This window comes from Varroa jacobsoni, unplaced genomic scaffold (genome assembly GCF_002532875.2).
Source record: "Varroa jacobsoni isolate VJ856 unplaced genomic scaffold, vjacob_1.0 scaffold_1457, whole genome shotgun sequence".
NCBI lineage: Eukaryota > Metazoa > Arthropoda > Arachnida > Mesostigmata > Varroidae > Varroa > Varroa jacobsoni.
This window is the reverse complement of record NW_019214359.1, coordinates 260,996-282,441: the sequence shown is the minus strand read 5'-3', so window position 1 is coordinate 282,441 and position 21,446 is coordinate 260,996. Positions and strand designations below refer to the sequence as shown.

Genomic DNA, 21,446 nt, shown 5'->3' with positions numbered 1-21,446 from the left:
GATCTTAACACTTTTCATTTAACTTAAGTTCCAACCGCAGGATTGCATCGGTTAACACTGGTGCGCTGGAATGCATAAAACCACTGTAGAATACTTAGTTCACTTCCGCCAAGTCGCTAAGTAGAAAGCCTTCAAAAGGTGCTACACGCGTATGTGACGTGGACAATAACTTGTCCGTGCCCAATTCAACAAAGCATGCAAATACTCGGTGCCGACAGTATGACTGATCCATCTCCGTCGTGCGTTCTCGCTGAATATCTGTTATGAAATGTACTAAATTTTTCGATCTATTTAAGACGAGTTACTTTAGTTTGCCTGAGCTACCTAGTGCGATTCTTAGTAAGCTATAACAGTGAACTTCATTGAATAGGACTGCCGCTGGAATTAATTATAATAGGAGAAAACAAGATGAGTATAATTAAGATAATATTGTCGGTTTTCTAATAAAATATCATCATCAACTTAACACTTTATTGATCAGCAGATCGTACGTGATCCTAGCTAAAATTTTGGCAGTGGCCGTTTTAAAACCTATTCATTGCAATTAGAACTACGACCGGTTAAGCAGGTTAAGCATAGGAATTACGTTAGTAAAGGTGCGCAAAACCGTTAGAAAGATCCAAACTGCATCAGCCAAGATTCTATGAGACCATTTGTTTCATGCAATATTCATCCTCGCTCTATTTTCAGTTGTGTAGGAAACACTTTAATCTTATTTTTCGTTTCTATATACAAGCATATAAAAATGTATGGTCTCATTAAAAGGCACTTTATTTATCGAAATAGTAATTACCTGAAGATGAGTCACGCTTTCATACCCGCGTATGTAACGAAGTGTACCTGCTTTTTATAAGACAGCTTTCTTCGACACAGGAATAGGTCGACACGAACGGCTGGGGTTTTCGAGGACGTTTGGAAAGAATGTCGGGAAAAAGGGAACCACGCATTTTTTTTTGTTTTTTTCATGAAAAAACATGCTATTTGATTTGTATTCGAAAGCTTATTAATTATGCAACAGAGCACCATTTGGTACTACTGGTTTGCTAATTCTAAATTGATTGATGTAGATAAATGCCACATATTCGGCTGTCTAATTAAATAAACACTACCATGAAGTACGACGCATTTAGATTGAATATTCCCTGAGATACTCCGTGAATGAGTGTTGTTTCTTTCTAAACAAAGGTTAACTGCTTTCTAAACAAAGGAAACTTCCTATACCCTAGCATTTGCTATACTAGTAATAGGTTGTTTCAGGACTCATACGTTTAAGGGATATTTTTCTCTAGCTTGTCAAAATATACACGAAAGTATGTGCGCCAAATCAAATTCCGTAGTTTCGTTTATCCGCGCCTTTGCCCAAATTACAAGTATGCTAAGACGTTATTGAGAATGTAACCCTATCATCTCTATTGAAAAAGAACACCGCGATAAAAACATAGCTTCAGCATATTACAATCTGCGTGCATACGTAGTACATGATTTGTGCAAAAATTAATTCGATTGAGCACTCGAATTGTACTAAGTACTCAGGGTCATGTTGAAAAATTTTCAAATATTATATATTAATGTACCAGATAGTTAGTCCCTTCGAAAAGCAGGGGTTTTGCCGGTGTGTAGGTACCGAGACGCTCCAGCAATGTGTGAAAGTGCTTCGTATGTAGCAGTAAAGCTTGGCGTGGTGGAAGAGTAATTGTATGAATTAATTTAATATAATTTTTAAAATTGGAACATAAACAAACGAAACTGTAAGCACATCCTAAGTGGAACTATGTATATACACCGCCGTATAATAAAACAACTTATTCTTAAAACTGATATTACAACGCGTAAAGTACAGAATATGTTTGTTTTTTTGTTTCTTTTAAACACCTTAACATGTGGCTAATCAGGCCTCCAGCAAATCTCTCTAACATACAAAATATTCACCTTACCCGTGCCTACCCATCACATTTTTCGTCCTGCCGTTTCATTATTAGGAAATATAAACGCTTTTGCAAATCTGACATCTGAATAAAACATGCTCTTTCAAAAAAAGGGAAAATTAACCAACGCATAAAATGTATCAAAGTTTTCAGATGATATTGCTTTAATCCATAGAAAATACGGTGCCAAAAAGAAATGTCAATTTTGTCTCTAGTTCCCTACATTATCTTTCTAGCGCTTTTATCTTCTGCGTTGTTCTAGGCTTTCGAGGTCTAGTGTGCTCTCCTGTAAGTGCTCCTCATATTAGCGAAAATATATAGTACTATTCAGACCCGACCCAGATGAGGCTCGGTGCCGTTAAAGAGTCTTAAAAGTCGAAACGCTCTTAAATCTGGGGTAGAGACATAGTAATTGTAAGGTCTAAGACTGAAGCTCATTGGAGAAAATTAAGCTTAATTCATATACGTAGGACATTGGCTGTTACAACACGTGGGGACCCAGTGGCTTCCTTTGATAGCACAACACTTTCTCTAAGTGTGTTGCGTACTGATCTTGAAATAGGTTCGATACAGAACGAATGGTCAAATTCGCTAGTAGAAAATAGCCTCCTAATGATTTAGCAATTGATACTTCGTTATCCTTAAGACATGTTAAATTTTTTCTAATGCATCGTTAGCCACACAGAATATTCAGTTGCACCGTCAGCCATCCCGATTGTTTATATGTCTACTGCATTAACTCGTACATTTAACGTTCTAAAAAACTTATGGAGCAAAGCTTCCTTTGGGCCACATTACTACTTCTGCCCTATAAGAATGTTCTCTATTTTGAAAGCTATAAAAGGAGTTTATACAAACAATGACTGTGTACGCCTTTAAACGCTAAAGGAAAACTCTAAATGCTGAAATTATATGCTTAATATATGAAGGGTGCGCATCTCGACCCTACGCACGCATACACAACCTCGCTACATCACAGCGACGTCGTATAAAATGCTTACCGATTTGTTTGGAGCTCCGGCTAACTCTCACAGTTTTCTTAGATACACTGTAGAAATTTGTTTATGTCTAGGTTATTTCGAAAATAATTATCCATATATACGCAAAAATGGGTAGTTGAAAACCGAGGGTAGAAACTGAAAAGAGGTAGTTGACGCGATAATTTTTGTATATTTCAATATTTGATTATAAAAGTTGTTTTCCCGTTGGCTGCATTTATAGCCACACTGGCATCCGATACATGACGGTGTCTTTTTGATCTGAAGCGGCCATTAAAGCTCATTATCAAATGAGAATTTTCGTGCTGACTTATAGTTTTTTTTCAATTAATTCAAATTATTCATTTACAGATATTTTGGATAAGCATTAATTTGATAGATATACTATAATAGTGACGATAATAATAAATAAAATAAATCATAATTTATCGGGTGAATCGTGACAGCTTAGTGGTAACAGGATATACATTAAGCCTATTACTGTTATGTATAAGACTATAGGAAATGGCCTCATCTATCTCTAAAAGGCTCATAGTTGTCTCTGCCTTTAGGTAAAAGTTAGAAAATACAATCGTTGTATTTCGCAAACCATTTTTGGATCGCGATCTCAGCTATAGAATTTTTGAAGAAGACGATGCACCTATAGAACGTTGTTTCGACAGCTCTTTAACCTTGGAACAAATAGTAGAACTTTGTGACCCGGATACAATGGGACAACGGTTTTTAAACGACATATAAAACCAGTAAGTAAAGCAAAAAACGAAACTCGCTATTACTCTTCGAAGAGCTTAATATAATATTTAAAAAAATTCCTAACATCTGCTAGATTCTATATAAAACTATCAATCGAATTCTGGCGGTTTATGTACTTAATTACTACTCACCGATATGTAATTAATCCCCCATGGATGTACCTAGAACCGAGGCGTCATCGACTTTTCCGTCGATATGGGGTCGTATGCTTTGTGTATAAGACGTAAAACGTTACAATCATTTGGTGGGCAAAGAACACTAAATTAATAACGACTACAGTAACTATGTTTCGAAAACGGTCAACTTTGATTAAATTTTGTGCTGCTCGAATTCTAAGTGAATCTGACGAAGCAACTATTTTCTATTGATCTTTTCGTTGCGTTTTTATTCAGGTGCATGTTTCTATCTAAAAATACACTTACTTGAGTAATATAATGTGATACGAAAGGATGTCTTCGAAACTATCGAAAAGCCATCCATGGATTCTGTAAGCTATGTCATGTCCCCGACACTCATCTGTCTTAATTTAAGTAACTATATTCATCATGGATGCTTGTTCAATGGCACAATTGGTTATGACGCTTACAGAACAGAAGTTACTTGCTCATATACAACAATAAATAAATGCCCCAACAATGCCTTCTTCCCTATATACATCAATTATATTTGTTAATGAGACGCGCAAGCTGAGCTGATTGGATTTAGATATTTTCTGTATCTACAAATCACATGAAAAATATAGACCGTCATTTATTGATTGCTCGTATTATTTAATGGCAAATTAATAATTTCATTTAAATAAAATGAAGATTTTTTTTAATGTTATATTGCCGCACGTATCTAAACTAGCTGTAAAGATCCGAGCTGTTACGCGTTGATCGCTTTTTGTTATTCTTGGATGGCGCGTCGATCGCAGACAATTGAATAAAGGATCTGAAAGGACAGCATTGACTGAGTGTACTTAGGCCGAAGGCTTCGTACAAATCGCGATGTCTAGATAGGAATATAATGGTTATTTGAAGCACGATGTACATATTTTGCCGACGTGATGCATCTCCTCATAGCTATAATGAGGTTGAAGTCATGTACCGCTATCTTGGAATCCGACAATCGTTCTTATGATAATCATTTCAATTTGTTATATATTTTTTGGGGCTTTTAGTTACGATGTATCTTATTTATGTACTGAAGACTTCATCAGTGTAATATAACAATGATCTCTCTCTTTAGGTTTCTGAAAGTCGTTTTCTGTATATATATTGTATTTTTAACTATAGGAGATTAATCCTCTATGATTTCCAATATGCAGACCCAATACGCACATTAATTAATAAGAAAGTCGTTAGGTCATAGGTAATAATGTAGGTTTAAATTTATTTCATTGAAGAGTGCCCCATTCATTGCAAGTAAATAAAAAAATGTTTTAAACAAAAAAAAAGACTCCAACTATATTGTGTCGCCGCATCCTTTCTGTTCAGAACGTATCTTCTAAAACGTAGTACTCACCTGGCGATTAAACGAATCGGCGTATATCACGAGTATAACGGCGTATAACGAGCTACGTTATCCTATATACGATTTCTGTCTTTTAAACAAATGTTAAAATGAGCTACATAAAAATGGAACTTACGCCAAATTCGGCAGAACGTCTATGTGCGTAAATATGAAGTAAATAAGTAAAAGTGGAAATTTCGCTCTGCCTGTTTAGATTCGTAGCTTGCAGGCACAAGTGGCCTAAACTAAGGCGATTTACGACATTTGTCTTTGGTATTTTTGTTAGCTACAGCGTCTACCATTGACAACTGTACAGATTCAATATTAGGGCTACATTCAAGTATATTATAGATCATTTTATGCGAAAATGGGAGTTTTATTTAGCAACTAACTCAAGTTTGTTGGGAAGTGAAAAAAGACAGATAATTAAACTATTGTTCGGGTACATCATATCGGTTTAAAATTTCTTAGTGCTTCGGTAAGTTCAAAGTTTGAAATAAGTTCATCAATAATTTCTCTTTTCGAAGTACCGCAAAGTATCTATATTGCATTTATCTCTTCCCTTACGGCACAGTGAAGTTTGACCCTACTGCCTCGGAAACGATGATAAGCCATTTTGCTCGTTATTTGATAAATCTCAATATCCCTGTTAAGACGAAGCTGGCAAGCTACTAAACTGATGTACACTAGGCGTCGTCCAGGGGTCATTTTCTTCTATGTTATCTTTTATAGCGTTTGAGAACGCTCAAAAACCTTCTTATAAAATGTCATCCTTTGACCATTAGTAACTGTTTTTAGCCTTCATATGATTCCTTTTCTGGTGAAATCATGCATGACTCCAAATGGCACCATGAAGGATACAAGGCTGTGGTGCCATTATGGTGTAAAAATAATCCCTGCGCGACCAGAAGTAGTCTCTTGGCAATGTATCATTGGGCAACACGATTACTGTTTTTTTCACACATAACTTGCAGCTTACTCACATATATTATGTATAAATTGCTCTTGTAGAACACAAATAGAATAGCCATCATAAAAACCTAAAGTGCCTTAAATAGTGCATAATATTTGAAGTGGTAATTGTTTCAAACAAAAACACCGGTTTCTCGCTTTCTAATGTTTTTATCATTATCGTGGTTACTATTTTGTTGTTTAATGCGGTGTTCAGAGACAAACTAATCCCAAAGCTACGCTTTGCCCCAGAGACCCAGGAGGTCACGAAATTCGTCCCGGTCCCTACGCTACACTAAATAGAATATTTATATAATGTTTTTACGGAATGTAGTGAACGACCGTAATAGACCTAATATGATTACTAACAACTGATTGAAGACTGGACAAGACTTTTAGGACTCCGCAGGCAGTCGATTCGATGTAAACACATATAGAAAAAGGACAGACAAGACAATGAGAGATAAACAAAGTAAGGACCGGAAGCGTCTCCTCCAGTATCCTGGTATAGTAATAACGGATGGCTGTGTGTATGCCACTCCCTGTATTTGGGCTGCGTCCACCGATCAGAATAGCCATATGCCCCGCGCTCAATGTGACGTCATTCTCCGCCTCTCCTAAGCCTGTAAGTAGAATGAAAGCGACTATACACTTATTCACGGGAGGCAAAACATCTTATCCACCCCCGAGAAACGCTACTTTATACTACATATTTATTATCACTATAAGAGTTTTTTCTTTCCATTTGGAAAAGTTTCCAGCCCTAAGTGCAATTGTCTCTAAACTTAATCTTTTTTCGAAGTTCAAGCCATTAATTATAAATCTTATTAAGAGAATATCACCTTCATAAAAGTTGTAGGTATAATTTATAAGGTATAGTTGAAGTTATTATATGGCATCAGTTATTATTAACCTCTGACATAGTACAAAGTGTTGTTGTCGAGTGATGAATACTTTTTTACGTGAGAAATTGTTATTTTGAATTACCTATTTGTAACTGTAGCAATACTGTGACGTTTAAAATTAACGTTACTGCGACATCCGATCTTCGACACTTTATCTACATCTACATGGAGTAGAGATAACCTATTTAAAATTATCTAGGAAAAATATTCTCATAAAATTATCTACTTACGTAGTTTTAAAAAAGGATAATATTTTATAATCTGGTTATAGATGTAAGTTATAGTATCTTAGAACACCATTTTTGAGCGAAACGGTACAGCTAACGTTGAGTCTGGTCATCAACTGACGGTAAGAAACCATTTGAATGGACACGATATTTACGAACCCTCGAATCAAGCTTCTTTGAAATATCGTATTGTGTACACTATATACTAAACTATTAACAAAGTCCTTAGTTATTACCAACATTGGAAGAAATCAGTAGATTTCCTGGAGTACTACGTCTAATATAGGCATGTCGTTAGTTAAAAGGTACCATTCGATTCTATCCCTTCTTAATAGTACAGTTGTTTCTTCAAAAGCAATTGTCATTTTTTTTTCGTGCGTTTCACTTGGGCGGGGGCATAGGTTCTATCAGTAAAATGTGTTGACCTAAACGCTACCGTTCTGTCAACATAACCCTTTCCAAGCGGATTTCAGCACCCTCTAATTTCTAAGGTGACAACGTTGGCCGACTACAAGTCTATACTCTCTTCATCCCGTTTCCATACTTTTGCATTTTAGTCATTTTAGCGAAGGATTGCTGACGTACGTAGATGCTTGAGATGAGGAGTATGAATAAATGCAACGTCGGTCGTGAACACTAATACAGGACCTGCAGCAGATATCTGAAGTAAGTCTCCAATTCGGTCATCAACGATCCTTTTGCTTGAATGAGTGAAGTAATATTCTTCTTGAAGAGTGGTACTTTAGACGCAGGGTGAGTTAACTAAGTCTGGGCTTCTAGTCTCTAGCGATAAGTAGTTCACCAATTTTTTGGCCATAAACTGCATGTACATATTTCTATTCGTTAATTCATTCGGTACAAACTGAAGAAACAAGGAATCGGTAACGTAAAGTTATTTTTAAAAGCAGTAAAAAGTTTATATAACTCCGAGGCCAAATTGCGTATGCTTAACGTTGATATCGCCCAAGTATTACCGTTATATATTATCGTTACTTAAATTTGAAAGGAAAAAATGTTCTCTTACACGGTCCGTTGAGGCGATAGCTAGCTTACAAAGGAAAGCCCTTTCTGGCGCATGCAAGTAAGAGTGAACTGAATTCCGCTATAATAAATGGAAACTAACTTCAAGGTACCAGTAGACATATACATTCATTTTATACCACCAAACGAGAGGTGCATTTTGTTTTATTGACAGGGTCTTATTTGACTGATTTCAGACCTATATATAGCAGCGATGTCGAAATTATTCCCCGAAAACGATAAGATTGAAGAGTAGGGTTTCCTTTAACAACAACTCTAATTATTATATTAGCGAACGCTTCTTCGATTCGCTCTATGCCTTACCGGATAGGGGCTGATCGTACGTTATGATACAAGGAACACCTCGCGCAAACTACTATTTCAGTATCTGTTTAACTGAAAACCAAGAATAAAAATCCGCTTATGCCCTCTCTAAAGAAGGCACACATGACCCCTAGTAGCAATCCTATATCTGATTTCTTTTAACAGGACTTAGTTAAGTTTAGTACTGGTTGAATTTCCGACACCGGCCGTGCTGCCCCTGTCGTGTTAGAAATTTTAGGTCACCCTAGCTATGCAGCATTGCTATAGCACAAAATGAATGGAACGAAAATTGATTTTTGACGCATCTAAGGCAGTACTCCATGATCAAAAAACGTTTGGTCTGCTCGACGAAACTACGGCTTACTATACTTCTTTCGTTATGCATCTTAAAAGTTGATGACATCTTATCTGTATTAATTTCGCAGTTCTATCAAATGAGTGGGGTAGTCGAAAGTCATTCTTGTGAGCCTGCCTGAAATAGCAATTTGGCGTAAGACGTACGGCTTCGTCTATCGCCAGTGCTACGAATCTTGAGCCCCACAAACGCTGCATGGAAAAGTAAAGCAGATATTTACTTGGCTATTTAACGAAATTTTCTGTATCACTCGACATAGTAACACTAAATGAATTTGGCTCATTATAGGTGTTCGATTAACTTGAAGGACACATTTTATCGTCAGATTTCCAATCTTAATTATAGAGGTGATTGAGGGTGTTTAACAAAAGAAAAACCTAATCACATGCCCCACATAATCAAGCTGCATAATGTTTTCCCAACTCGGTACAATACTCTGTCCTTGCTTAGATTAAATCTAATAAACTTGTGTGTCCCAGAGAAACGCAAACACTTGGGTAATATTCTATGTCACAAAAAAGAAAAGAATCATTTGCCCAACTCCGAGTGAACTGTCCCCTGCAGAAGAAATTAGTCAGTTTCTAATTAAGATTTGAAAGCACCGGCCCCGAGATAAATGCGTCGACTCGAGCTATTACCTGAGGTACTGATAAACCTCTTGAAGCGTATCAGACTTCATTTTCACAGGACTACGCTTGGTTCGGTTCTTTCTACCCTTCAAAAAATGTTTGTTGTGATTAAGAGGTTGTTCTTTTCGTATTTAAAGCAACACTCTTTCTTCGAATCATGTTTACCTGCTAGTACTTTTTGGAACTTATGTAGAAATTTCCTGGCATCTACTTAGACGGACTGCATGTCTGCGCACTTATCCCTCCAAGTGAGCCTTTTTACCTTGGTTACTTCACAGCCAGTAAGCAAAGTTATAGCGTACTACCACTATGTTAAGTGAAATCGCATTGCGATGCAAACAATCGAAGTTCTCTGACCGGGCGCACATAAGACCAAACATGTTATATTCAGATACTTTCGCATGTAAGCTCGGACAGATTAGATATATACATACAGCCCGTCTAAGTCGAGCATTTCCCCAATGCCTTATTTCTAATATTGTATGTAAATAAAAACAGGATGTTTCAAAGAAATTTCTTACAAGTGTCAAATATGTGAATGCCGATGGCCATTTTTATTCGATCCCCTGCGTACTAGTTGCAATTCCGAGCCTGAAGCTCTCAGAAGTCGCCTCAAACTATTCCTTTTAAAATCAGCATTTAACGCTATCGTAATAACTGTGCATCAAGCGAACGAGGTGTACACTCGTTAAAGTGTCATTGAAATACTGCACCAACAGTCGTTTCCAACGGAGTTGAGTTCTGAGCAGGCCAAAGGTCCCAGAAATGCAGCTGTAAAAACGTGGAAAAAGTGTAAGAAGTGCAAAAAAAAGCGCAAGCGGTCTAATAAAATCTAAGCTGATCTGAAAAACCCAGTTGGAAATAGATATTCTCTTTTCTAAAAAGGGCCGTTAATTTCTGCATCAGTGGCTCAGGTATTTCAAAACTAAGGATCCTTCCGTCTACCTTAAAAACGTCTTTTTCACAAACGACATGAAAGACTGTTGATTTTACACAAAAAAAAAAGCAAGTTCTTAATATGAATAGGCTTTGTCCCCTCCATGTTTCAAGCTTTACGTCCGGTGCCTACGTTATTCACTAGGTTATCACAAAGACGGGTAGGCTTTGTCTTGCGCGGAAGAACTGAGTTATCGGTGGTCTTTGAAATGATGCCCTGTTAGTCGGCACGCCTGGTTTGTGGGTTCGTACCAGAAATAATTGATTTTCGTTTGATGTAACGAATGAACGCATGCATATCTGGTACGACAAACAGCTCTCCAAACAATTACCCAATTATATATATGTTGGTTCAGCACTATAAAACCATCCCTTATAGCCATAAGAGTCCCTGACACGGTTCAGACTAAACGAACCCCTACGATTAACTCGAGCCCCACTATCTTCTAAGTGACTTGCGCCTATTTATCATCGAGGCCCCTAATCATCCAAGTGCAAGGACAGACGACGAAGGTCATTGTCTCGTCAACCCATCCTGAGAGAAACCAAAAAAACATATCGTTACGCGACGTCTGAATGTCTGCGAGCCCCTCCTCTGTCTAGTAGTCCTCGCAGGACAACAATCCGTAAAATCAAACTACCGAACGGCTAATCGATGCCGTCGCTCGCGCTTGTTGCCGATGTACTCCATTTTCCGAGAGGCGTGTACCTATCAGCGATCAGGCAGGGGCCATAACGACCGCTTGCCGTGCTGATGTCGTAGGAACAGCGCGCTAGTGAGGTAGAAAATGGGAAGCGTCATTTAGATTTGTGTTGGTTTGATCAACGTTGGTGTATTAGCAGTGTGGCGTCCTATGGACGGCGGATTAGCAGTCGAATGGTAGTTGAAACTGCACTCTGCTTGCTGTATTGTATAGTACGACAATATTAATTTTAAGCATGCAACATAGTTTTGAGCTAGACACTAACCAGAAGCGACGAGATGTTGCGTTCCCTTAGTCCCGAATCAACAATAAAGAATTTCTTAATTTTTCCACATATTAGGAAAAATCAAATCTCAACATTAGACACTCAATTCTTTATACGAAAGCTTTACCTGGTACTTTTTCTAACTAACCGCCATCATGTGAAATTTCTTTAAGGCTATTCCAATGAAACCCGGGCAAATTCCAAAAAAACATTATCATACTTTCGTCATAATGAGCGTTGTTGCTAAGTGTATCCAATGTGCCGGCTAGCGAAACTTCAACAGATGGCTGATCTTTATATTGAAGCTGCCGTACTTCATATGAGTCATCTTGTTCAAATGCAGTCAACAGTCTGCACTAAGTTAGTCGGTACCGCGAACTAATGGCCCATGCCCATTCATTTATATCCTGGCAAGCGTAAATAGACCCGATAGGATACCTGCGCACGATCAGTATCCGTTTAATCAAGATGAATCGTACTGAAATGTAGGACCAACATTCGATTGGTTACTCATACATCGAAAGGCGCGATTTCAATTGCAAAAGAGCTAGAAACCACGGACAGGTAACCGGTACTGACTTCCTGATCTTCCGATTTCGAATATAGCAAATAAAGGGAAAACGGGGGCCAAACACACAATGTTTACAGCTAGCAAAAACGTATTCAGAGAATTTATAGTGCAACTTTCCAACATGTTGAATCAGACATAGCGCTTTTACTAAGAGAGACGCACGAATAGAAAGGATGGCTGCTGAGTGTATGTTTAACAATTTACTAAAGTGCTGCTCCACCTCGTATCGGTGGCAGGTAGCCATCAACATGAGGTGGAGTTAGGGGTAAGCTAAAGGTTCGCAAGAGTAGCCCAGATGAATTAGATATTGGGACACATTACGATATGGTGCGCCCGTGTACAGCCATACTGAAAAGAAGTAAATTAAAAAATATATATTTTGTTACTTTAATACGCAGGGACGTGCTGTGGCAAACCTACTAAAGTTATTTGAATTGAGCCAAGTGCTTGAGACAACTTAGGACAAAATCTCGAAATAGGTATGTGCAAAAGTAAATAAGGACATACGCCGTAATTAAATACTTAATACCTTGCCTTATGAATTCTGGACGGTATTTGTTTGTATCGATATTATACAAATTTAATGTCTACTACTGATTCCTACGTATTTACTGTACACAACAACGCCACATGTGGCGCTAAGCGTGCGATGAAGTAAGGAAAGTTTAATAAAATCCGCTCATATTTGCACCACACCTGTCGAGTTCAACCTTGGTAGTTAGCGCTTTATCCAGTCACCCCGGTGACCCCAATCTTATGAAGTAATGTTATAAAAGCTACAAAAGCGATAGAAGAAAGAAGAAGCTGATCGATTCAGCAATTGCCCGCGAAAATTACCACTCAGCTACGATCGTAGGCCGACAACAAACTTTCGATCAGTGTCATATTTAGCAGTTCCGTTGCCCTCAACAAAAAGACCTATCGGTACATAGAGTTCTACTATGCGTTTTAGCGTTGTCGATCCTTTGGTATAATTACATAATCGGCAGTGATAAAAGCTGCCATTAGCCATCAGCGTCAGGTCACCGACCTTTGGAGGCACTTCGGGGCAGCGCAGTCAAATTTGTGTGTGAGCGTAGCATTGTGACAAAGCGGGCCTGCAAACACTAGGACAGAACATGAAAGCTCATCTCTTAACAACAGGAGCGACTCATATTTTAGCCACTCGTTGTCCTTTCGAAAAATGAATTACCAAAACACACTGTGTTGTTTTCGTAACGTTATATCAACACGCTTCAGATGAGGTTATTGTTCTACTATGATGATGTTAGTCATAGCAAGCAAGCTTGGTACGTTAGCGCTGGTCTTAAACGGAGCCTACAAGCATTTTATCAGAAGTGCATGGTGTATAGTTTTGTAAGAAATCATTTACATTATAATCTCTCTTGTGCGTTTCCTTTCAAGTGGAGATACGAGTACCGGTGATAAACTATATACCATGTGGTCCGCAAAAACTAACCTTCACTACCATACGCCTTTCTGCTATAATGAACCGCTATTTCGACACAAAAGTTTAAAATCATGGCTGGCGCTATCGTAGCAGCGTCATTCGTCCCATCGTACGCATGTACATGTAACGCAAAAGTTGACGATTCCGACTTTCCTTCAGCTCCTCCCCTTCGTCTCCTAGTTGTCCTTTTATTGCGAACGTTCTCCCTCGTCCCTGATTCCAAGATTTCTTGATGCTCCGTCATCCCACAGACTGCGTCGTGGACAACGAAGTCATCTTATTGCTGCTCGTATTCACTCCATACAGCTGTAAGTGCCCTACGTCGAAGAGAAGTAGTCACAGGTACGGACGAACCAGCATCAGCAAGACTGAACGGGTAATCTGAGCTGTGATGTAAGACCTTCTCTCCAGGTTACGTTATGTTTGTCTGTTAATCTATTTGCTATTGCCAGTCTTCCATGCATCAGTTCTCTGTCCTTCGTTGACGAAGCGACTTCACATTCGTTCCGCTCATGCGCGAAAGCTGTGGCCATGCTCTGCGCTAGGACGTGAGCTCTGTTGTGCCACGGCTGGCATAATCGCCGTCGCCACTGCTAGGGCTCCATGTTGGCCTATTGCTGCCTCGTAGTGCGTCTCTATGCTGGACTTTGTGTGGCGTCTGTGGGTGCGTGTGTGTGTGTGTGGGCCTGCGCACTCGTGTGCGCGTCCGTGAGTTGTTTTGGAGCGCCGCTTTGCAGTAGCTACCAGAGACGGAGCCAACGAGAGCTCGTTTGTGAACCGCACCGACTGGCCTACGAAATCGCTGTCGCTTAACGTTGCTCGATTCAGTGTGTCTCACCGAGGCAGCGGCTCCGGTGTTACGCCAGTGGAGGCGTCGAGCCCGATAGAGCAGAAAAGGAGCGCTAGTCGGCACAAATGGAATGAAAGGAACAACTGTTTGGCAAACGGCAGACACAAAGGGAAACGTCGTCTCCGAACGATAGTTTTACCTATTGTGCATTGATTAGCGTCGTCCATGTTCATTGTAACTGGTGACCTAGTTGCTAATCTTGCTGCTGTCGTTTCGATTTAACCGCCTGCTTGCCTAGTCAACTTTTCCGCTGTATCGGACGCTGAAGTCGTTCACGATAACAATACTCCTTGAGCGCTCCGGCGTTCGGTTCCATATCCGCCTAAACACAAGCGATTTATACGGAAATCGACGATTTGAGATGACGGTCAGGATAGCTGCGGTGATAATCTGTCCGCTAGAACACGTCAATGGGCCGCGCACGCAGCCACTATAGGTTTTTGTCTGTGTCGTGCGCGGAAGAGACGCAACCGATAGGTCTGTCCGTCCAAACCTGCTAGCGATATTCCGTTGCAATGAGGAAAATGGCTTCTGATTATATACGACATATTCTACAATAGGCGAGCAACGACGAATGAAATAATAGTAGAATGCGAACGTCAGGTTTGCAAAATGAACCCATTTACTTCAACCGATGAGTCTGGCTGTTGTTAGGTGTTGTTCAGTGTAGTGTGATCAACGAACTCAGATGGGCGATGCTGAGGTAACTGCGAATGCTCGGTGTGTATCTATGTAAAGTATAAGTGTTCATAGAGAAGGTAACGGACAGTGTATAACTAAGTACGCTTGTGGGAAGTTCTTTGCGTTGCGAAGCAACTCCTGGGAGACTCCCAATCCATCTCGCGGTCTCGTGTTGGTGGCTTGGGTGGATCGCATTCATCGATGTATGGAGGAAGCTTCACCGAAAGAATTCGAACGAACGACTTGTGGAAGTGTTGTTGAGTTGTGTGACAAAAAAAAGTAACAACAGCGACGTTTAAACTGAGCGCAATACGTAAATATCGTCAAGTCATTAGGTGAGAGCCGCTTACAGAATTCGAGGGAAGCTAAGGTGGATTGCTCGCTAGAGATTTTCTTTTCTTTATCTTTTAGACCGTAGGCGTATTGTACATAGTGCTCTTTCCGATTTAAACAGCTTTAACACACGAAAGAGTTTACGCCAGACAAAAAGACCTGCCCTGGACATCGTAGATTGCAACTGTGTATTACAGAACAGAAAGCAAGCTCCGAGCTATGAACTTGTAGAAACGCTGTGCAAAGTTTTGTTCTTCTGGTGACGTAACTCTCTATATTGTTCTGTATAGTGCCTTTTACAACCGGTAAATATAATTTCAACTTGAAATCTTCAAAGTTAGTTAGCATTTCTGCGACAAACATGGTTTTGAATATGTTGAATTAGTATTACGCTGTTATTTGCTCAGTTCAAAACTATGACAGTGATAATGATGTTGACTGACCAATCCACCGTACATCTTTTTTTTGGGGTTTTTTTTCTACAAAACAGCATCATAGTGGATTCAATCATTGTCGGTTCTGAACTTTTATGCTCATTAAAGGAACAGAAGAACGGACGCCACTGTTACGCTAGAATAACATTTTCACACAAGTATATCATACGTTTGGGTATATTTCTGCCCATCAATACGAGCGTATGAAACACAGTTGTTTGCTGCTAAAAAAAATTAGCGATCATCAGTCGCCCCGAGTCTTACGGCTGAGAACAATTCAAGCATATCGATGCCTTGTACGACCGCCACGGTTGCTCATCATATTAATAGCCACTCATCGAAATGACTGTTCCTTTTCCTTCAGCTAGTCTCAACAGACCCCTTCAGCCTAAACAGCCTAGGATAATACACTGGCAAACATTACGATGACAATACGTTCTTTATAGAGCCTTGACATCCATTTACTTCATGCCCCCCCCCCCCCCTTTGGAACCGACCCAAGAAGAAAGTATTCTTCTGCTTCGATTATCGAGCCGTATTTTTCTGTATGCGCAATACGTCACGAGTTGCTCATGTAACAGGTAAGAACATTCTAACATAGTTGATTTTAAGACTGAGACTATTGGTGGGACTTGCTGCCCTTGCTAATGATAGAGTTCTCTTCAAAGCTACCATTTAAACCGTGTGAGTAGTTAAACAAATGTGATGAATCAACCATGCGACTGTAACAGTCTTGCCTCATTGCTTTCCCTTTTCTACAAACATTTTGTGGTCAACTCGACAAGAATAAACTGAGAAAAACGTTGTTCGGCAGAGGTAAATGTCTGCCTCTTTCACGGTCGGTAGACAGAAAGCGAAAGGAAAACGAAACCCTCCTCTCATAGCATAGTCGTAATGGACCACATTTGCAGAAATTTAGAGGTAAACTGTTACAGTTAGCAGAAATTTATTACGATCTGCCTAGGTCTTCCCTGTCACTCACGTCACAACAGCAGCAAGATGATAACTGTGACTTTCGCTACGAATCGCCCACCTGCGCAACGGGCGCGCCATTAAATTCTCTGGCAGACCCCTCTGTCACAATGCGGTCGCATGAAGTCCGTCTTCATGACGATTTTTGTTCTGGTATTGCTCTGCCGACTCGTGGAACGTCACGCTGCTAGCGCGAAAAACAAATGGATATGTGTTCGGTGCAAGTCTGTTGCAGTCGCCCCACCCTGAAACGTCAACGGTCACAATCGTAACGTAGTCTATGTTCGTGCTACTGTTATCGCTCTTTTTACTGATGGTACTACGCTACAACTTGTGGAAGGCTACAAGATGGGTGTGAAAGAACGTCTTCGTTCTGTACGCCCTGATAAATAATTGTCTCTGGCCTTCTTCGTGGGTTTAGCCTAATGTAATGAGAAGAAAACAAATTATTGATCACCCTTTAAGGCGCTAACGGGATTTGGCTATTGTTTGTGCCGCTAGAACAGGGCATAATAGATCGACCGCACAACGTTTCATTACCGGTGGCGAGGAAGCTAGGGGAAGGCTGTTATTTAAATCGTCAGTTAGAAAAAAAACTATACGGATTGGAACTGTTCTATCATAGTGGAAGTTTATTGACAGACGAGGTACGGGAACCGCGTGATGTGATACCTCACATATTGCATTGCCTGGCTATCGTTGAAACACACACTATCAATAGCCAGCTGGCACGCTGCAGAAACATATGACAACCCAATGCACTTAACATATTGTCTAACTGTATAAACGGTGCCTCGAACTCGAACGTTTACTTTGTATGTACTCGAAAAAGCGTTTATATCAAAACTGTGCATTTTGTTTTTTTTTTTTGTTCATGTATTACATCAGTTAAATAACCGAACTGATCCGCAGAGCCGAGATATCTGACGTGACCAACCGTCTTTTGCTGATACGGAAAGCTTACGGGTGTGACGTTTCTCTATTATATTTCGTAATCAGACATCTTTACTTGAAGCGACTTTCATAGCTAGGTAGTCCTTACCTATTTTCTACCTGGTAATATTGGCTGAGTGCGCTTCGATTCCATTCGTAGTGGATTCTTCAAGGTAGCTTTAAAATTATAAGCATCTTTTCGCATACACCATTCGTCCTAGTAATTTATATTTCGGACAGCATGTGAGTGACCTGGTAGGCTACGTCGATGACTAGATATATAGCTAAGAAGGTAAAACTAGGTAAATAAGGTCAAGTAAACTCTGCTTGATTCAGCGTGTAGAAGGCTTTTCGTAAAATTCGTATAAATGCAAGAAGTTATGCTATTCGTAGGCGGTACTTAACTTTCTATATAGATTCTCCAGCAACCCAAATTGCTTTAATGTTTAGTGATAACTAAACTCAACTCCCTGTCACTGAAGGACGTAACAAGCTAGAGCTAAAAATCGATAACGGCTTATAGTAAAATAATCGATTTTGTCATGCTCTGCCATGTTTTAACTGCAAAAAAATCAAGGTCAACTAGCTGGCTCTAGAAAATGTTAGCACAGTCATTCTCCGTGCCCAGAACAGAATATAAGATATGTACAAACGCTGAAACGACACCGCTAAGTAGATCACGCCACCCCTCAATCGCCGTTTCGTAGCATAAATAATTGAAACACGAAACAACCGGAGCTGCAGACACACATGACTATAAGACAGAGATCTACTAGACACATTCTAAACTTCAAGGTTCGTACGGGTGTCCCTAAGTGGGCCACACGTAAAATTAGCCTACCATTAACGGGTCTGCACTTAGTGAGCACAATCCACCATCTCGAACCAGTGCAACATATGGATAATGTATACTATAGAACCCAACGGAATCGTGTTACCTCTAACGATCTCAATAGCTATTGTCTCCCAGTTCGTAGCTGACTAGTACAAAACGGTGCCATATCGTCCAGTCTTCATTCTGCCGCCTCGGAACGACCCCAGTTACTCATGAGCATCTGCACATTATTGTTTTAGCACACGCGCAGTTGAATGTTAAATAGTGAGTGTAACAGTAATTTTTTTTTTTTTGACTAACTATCGGTTCGTTTCGTCTCAAACGGATATGCAGGTGTTCTCAGCTAACCTGGCGTTAATGCTGGTAGTATGGGAATTGTACCTACTGTTGATACTATTCCAAAATATTAACCAGCAGCGACACGCAAAACGTTGTATGTTTTTACTAGAAAAAATCCAGAAGAGACTGGTACCCATTGGCCTATGGGTCGCTTCGTGTTTCGTCCGTGCGATAAGATGATGCCCCACCGTTGATGCCAAAGTTGCGCTTTGTCCTGAAATTAATTGTGTGACGTCGTTTGTTGATATGTAAACTTCTGATATATATATATATATATATATATATATATCTATACAGTTATAGAAAAATACTTTACCCTATTATTTTTATATCGACCAATAGATTAGATAAAACCTGTACGGGACATAGGCTGAACTGTTTCGGCCGTACGTAATTCTTATGGAGATTCCAGTTGGACCAATCGGGCAGCTAGACTGTATCCGAAACAGAGCCTACATTATAAAAAAGTGCTAATATAAGCTGACCAATTAAATAAAGCTTGATTTCTCCGGTCGTTCTCAATGCTATCCAAAACAACGGATTCAAACGGTTAGCAAATTGAATGTGTCAATGAAACGTCACTATGACAATTGTGCTGACGAAACAGATCGACAGTATTGTGATAATAAAAAACTAGATAATAACAACAACAACAAAAGCTTAATGCGTAAATGAGCCTCGTTTCAACAGAAGCGTAGGCTTTTTTTTTTACCAAGATACTGGCTAATAGTAGAGGATTTGTAGATCTCCGTAGCGTTACCTAACAAAAACTTCTGAGTTTGGTTGTTGTCGTCGTCGTCGTCAGACGACGACGACGACAACAACACAGGATACCTGTGTCAATCAATTAAGCGCAGACGATCGACATCATCATGTATACAAGGAAGACAATATTTTTAAATGTACGTTATTTATGACCGCCAACCCTATGGATCGATGCGTATGCGAAGAAAAGGATATTTCAGAAGTGCAGAGAAAAGGCTTTGTCGGCAAACCTTAGCAATGGTAGCTGTTGTTAGAAACACTAAAAGTAGACATTTACGCCCATTTGCACATCACTGTTTTATTAGCAGAATGGACGGCCTAGTAGGAGCGAAGGTGAGCAAGCAACAATTTCAATAAAGATTGTATTGATTCTGGCTGAGTAGGCCGGCATAACCATTAGTTTGACGCGAAGCTCTTCGCAGCTGTGCTAGATATATATCAGACGACGATCTGAATGACTATTACCTAATGATTTATACAATCGTCAATAAATTCTACTCTCGCTGGTCGACCATTGTGGATACTGCAGTTAAATATATAAAAGGGAGGTACGAACATTAACCCTACGATCAAAAGCTGAAGAGAGACATTAAATATACTAGGTATTTGATTTGAAAATAGCAAATTAAATTCAAACATTTTTCTAAGGCGCTGGATAACTAGGTGGAAAGCACTAGTACGGCTTAGTTAGCCTGCTCGATAAGTTCAGCCTTTCTTAGGAACCTTCAAAACTGTCTTTACTTACATGTGAAGCTTACTTAATAAGAACTTCCTCATAGCTCATCATTGGAACTTTTAAAAAGCACATATGCGTTACAATAGTAAAGAGTATGGTCTTTCACGAAAGCCTCTACCAGGTCTAGGAAAGTCAGCCCAGCTTATATATTTACAACGACGCTCAAGTTTGTTATGGGTGACATCTCAAGTTGCCGAAGTCAATTCCGATGCCTTTTTTTCTGAGTGATTTTATCATCTAATTGAGAGACGAATCGCAGGCGGAACCTTGCAGCTTTACCTGTTTGGGCCCTGCGCAAGCGGTCTCATTAGCAGACCGATAAAACTCATCGATAAAGGTAGCTCCGACAGCTTCTAACGAAACGCAGTTGTTATTGATGAGCATCACATTGTCCCGTGAGGCATTACTGCTTCCGTGAAGTGAATAGTAATAAGAACCGTTGTCCGAGTAAGTATACGTCTGTGCAGTACGAGCAAGTAAACGAAGCATTAGTCGACCAATTATCGAATTGCCAAAGGAGACCTATATCTATTTTCTTGAATATGAAACGCACCGTGGTCCTGCCAACAGACGTCGATCCGCACGTGACTTTCGGCAAATATGTCCCGCTCTATGTTGTGGCTCAATGGAACCTTTCGAAAACAAAAGCCAACATTACGTATAAAAGCTTGAGACAGAACGAGTCTAGTAAATATAGGATTTTCGAGGCAAAATCGTTTGCCTCGATATTACACTTTAAACGCGAACAATATTGACTATTCTATTAAAGATAAGTCTTTGTTCAGTTGACTTGAGGTCACAAACCAGGACATGGTTTCACCATTTGTTGGCGGCGGTGGTAGCTGAGCCCAAGGTCGTTTGCGGTTACCGATTACAAATGGTATTAACTGAAAAAAAAAATATTTCAAACTTGTAGTAGAAGTTTTTAGGGCTCATTAAACGATAAGTAGCCAATTCCTGTTTCGCCATTTGCAGCCCAAACACGACAATAATTAATTTCCGCCTTTGGCAACCCAATTCACTGTGTTTCCCTGTGGGTATTGTCAACTCATTTTTCATTC

At 39.7% G+C, this 21,446-nt stretch overlaps 1 protein-coding gene across 3 annotated transcripts in view; it reads left to right on the top strand.

Annotated features, from left to right (window-relative positions):
• The first annotated feature begins 13,781 nt into the window (after positions 1-13,781).
• vari (MAGUK p55 subfamily member vari) overlaps positions 13,782-21,446 on the top strand; it is a 66,914-nt gene continuing 59,249 nt past the window's right edge. The window contains exon 1 of one of the 3 annotated variants that reach the window (XM_086972414.1): positions 13,782-13,815. The gene's annotated coding sequence lies outside the window, so the exon portion shown is untranslated. Of the gene's footprint in view, positions 13,816-14,160; positions 15,374-21,446 lie in introns of those variants that run through there. The other 2 variants (XM_086972416.1, XM_022850361.2) reach the window with 2 other exon arrangements.